This window comes from Carassius carassius, chromosome 16, assembly GCF_963082965.1.
Source record: "Carassius carassius chromosome 16, fCarCar2.1, whole genome shotgun sequence".
In the NCBI taxonomy this organism is placed as follows: domain Eukaryota; kingdom Metazoa; phylum Chordata; class Actinopteri; order Cypriniformes; family Cyprinidae; genus Carassius; species Carassius carassius.
The window spans coordinates 25,142,567-25,145,863 of NC_081770.1; the positions used below are offsets into that span (position 1 = coordinate 25,142,567).

Sequence of the window (3,297 nt, forward strand, 5' to 3'; positions counted from 1 at the left end):
AGCAAAGATGACTTAATTTTTTTTTTATACAGATTAACTCATACAGGTATAAATAAAGCATCTTAGCAATATAAGCAGATCTCTTTATTAAAAAATAAAATAAAAACAATAAAATAAATATTAGGCCATTTTCCAGATATTTCTAATTCTTGTAGGTCAAAAAGCATGTAAAAACTCAACCAAACAGGCTCCACAAAAATGATAAATAATGTGTACCTTCTCTATTTAAGATCCTATAGGATACAGACCAAAGTATGATTACTAACAGAAGTTTCAACCAGTTTTTCTAAAGATACAGTTATTGTAAAACAAAGGTCTTCCAACTGAAAAATTACAGTAGACCAACTAGTAAACTAAAACACTCTTAAACACACATATGTGACCCTGGAGCACAAAACCAGTCATTAAGTTCAAATTTTTGAAACTGAGAATTATATATGATCTGAAAGCTGAATAAATGAGCTTTCCATTGATGTATGTTTTGTTATAACAGGACAATCTTGAACCTGAGGGTGCAAAAAAAATTTATATTGTGAAAATCGACTTTAAAGTTGCCCAAATGAAGTTCTTAGCAATGCATAATACTAATAAAAAATAAGTTTGATATATTTACAGTATAAAATTCACAAAATATCTTAACGGAACATGATCTTTACTTAATATCCTAATGATTTTTGGCATAAAAGAAAAATTGTTAATTTTGACCCATACAATGTACAGTATTGTTGGCTATAAATCTACCCGTGCCACTTATGACTGGTTTTGTAGTCCTAGGGACACATATTTAATCTGACACAGGGTTATGTTTGATGCCATGCACAGACTCCCAAATATGATGATTCCCTATAATATAAAGACAGCTTTATATTTTTATTTATAGCTTAACATTCTGACATTTATACAACATTTAAACTGTGAAGATATACGAATATTTTTAATAAAAACAATTAAAAATTGGATATTTATTTTCTATCAAGAAGCTGTTTGTTTTCCTGCACATTATTAGAATGATTTTAGACGTACTATTTAAACCTAAAAAAACATAAAACCATACTTTCAATACATTAATTGATTTTGATCTTTAGAAAGCAAAATGAAGCAGTAATATTATAAAAGGCACATTTTTTTCAAAAAAAACAACAAAACAATTTTTTTACACTATGTTTAAAAAAAATATTTTTACAGACTGATGTAAGACTGTTAGGTTGACTGTTATCTTGGAGGTTAATTTTATCTTACAGTCTGTGGTTAGACCTTTACATGAACATCAAGAAAGTAGCATAAGAGCAGTCATGCACATCTTTATGATTTCGGCAGGTTTAGAGCAGCATATGTGCTGTTGATTTGGCTCGATCGAATATTTCTACGCATCTTGGAAAAGTCCACCTCAGCATACTGAAAGAGCAATGAAGGAACACATTTAGCATTTCAGAAGTTAGTGGTCCCTGTAGCAAAATGTATTTATATCTATAGTTGTAACAATAGGTCAGCAAGAATCCTCACTTCCAGAAATAGAGTTTCTAAATGCAAAAGTTATGATTGTGATTTCACATAATTTACCTGTAATTGGTTTGGGTCTTGATGCTGTTCTATAACTTGCATCTGTTTCTTCAGACCTTGTTCTGTAGACCTTCTTTTTCCAACAACAAAAACTTTTACTACTCCTAAAAATGAACAGTGATTTAGTCAGATTCAGTGATATATAAGTCCCATTAATGGAAAAATAGCAGTGAAATAGTTAAAATTAAAAACTTTTTGCACAACATTATATCAATATTTTTTACAGATGACAGAAATTAACTCACCGATCAGCAGAATGAGCAGAAGTCCGTTTATCAGAGCAGATATGATGCTTATAATCAGCCATTGTGTTTGATCAGTATTTGTAACCCCTGTCTGATTGTGACACTCAGTTAGTTGAGTTGAGTCTGTAAAGAAATCATTCACAGTCTGTGAAAGTAACATCTGTTACTATTGGTATAATGGCTGTGATTTTGTTAAACTGACAATACAGATAGTATATTGAAGATAATATATGGATTATGTTATTCATAAGTATTAAAAAATTAAGATGAAAAATTTAAGTGGTTATCCTTAATATGTCTTGATCACTGAATCAGTAAATGAACTCACCGTTGAAGTATATTCTGGTGCTGTTGCTGAGTTTTGGAGGTGTTTCTGTGTTCATACAGTAATAAACTCCTAATTCATCAGCAGTCACATTATTAATAACCAGACCATGTTTAAACTGCACTGAATATTTCTTTCTGAATGATTTATTAGGGTAAAAAGGTGAAAAGGTTGAGAATGTTCGTAGAATGACTGTTGGAGGATCTGCTGTTTTCAGTAAAATCCAATAAACCTCAGTTTCATTAAGATCACAGTTTATGATCACATTTGATCCCAGATCAGTTAATAGATCTGACACTGCACACTGACAACAGATTAATACATCTATAAGATTAAAAAAAATATAAAATTATTACTCTTTTAAAACCACTTTGAATCATCACAGTTCTTATTTTTGTAAGTTTACAAAGTATGTGTAAATGTGTAAATATAAACATAACGTAATAAACTCACAGAGCTGAAGCTGAATGATCTTCATGTTGTTGCTGTGAATAAATGTAGTTTCCTCCACACAACACTGAAGCTGAAGTCTGCTGCAACTCTGAAGAAAAAACAGAAAAAACTTCTGCCACATCAGTCAGAGGAAGTCAAGTTTGCTGACCACACTGTACAAACAGTTTTCAACACCTGATGCCCAACACCAACTGTAGTCCTAAAGCACCTCCATCATCACTTTATTTAACAAGCTGAACATGTTTATTTTGTGTGTATGTGTGTACCTGGTATTCCCTATGTGACGGGGTCCAAATGTCCCCACATTTTTAGTAATACCAGTCAATTTCAGCCTTGTGGGGACATTTTTATGTCCCCATGAGGAAAACAGCGTGTAAGTTAGGGATTAAGTTTTATGAAAATCTAAAATAGCATAAAGTTTTGTGTGAGTTTTATGCTTAGGGATATGGGTAAAGGGAACAGTAAAGTAAAAGCATTACGCCTATGGAATGTCCCCACAATGATAGGGATACCAGTGTGTTTGTGTGTGTGTGTTTCAATATAATATGTGACCCTGGAGGACAAGACCAGTCAAAATAATTGACCCTTATGACTGGTTTTGTGGTCCAGGGTCACATATTCGATCATATATTAGGTAAACCTGCCTCAATAATCAATACTAGCAACTAGTCCCCATTACCCCCTGGCCACACTCACCTAATAAACGCAAACAAA

General features: G+C 32.2%; 1 long non-coding RNA gene across 1 annotated transcript; it reads right to left on the minus strand.

Moving 5' to 3' along the window:
- Window positions 1-1,190: 1,190 nt before the first annotated feature.
- LOC132159167 (uncharacterized) lies at window positions 1,191-1,877 on the minus strand. Its single transcript, XR_009437809.1, has 3 exons — window positions 1,806-1,877; window positions 1,561-1,664; window positions 1,191-1,395 (listed from the first exon to the last, which is right to left on the minus strand). It is a non-coding gene; the product is annotated as an uncharacterized LOC132159167 (long non-coding RNA).
- Between the last annotated feature and the right edge of the window lie 1,420 nt (window positions 1,878-3,297).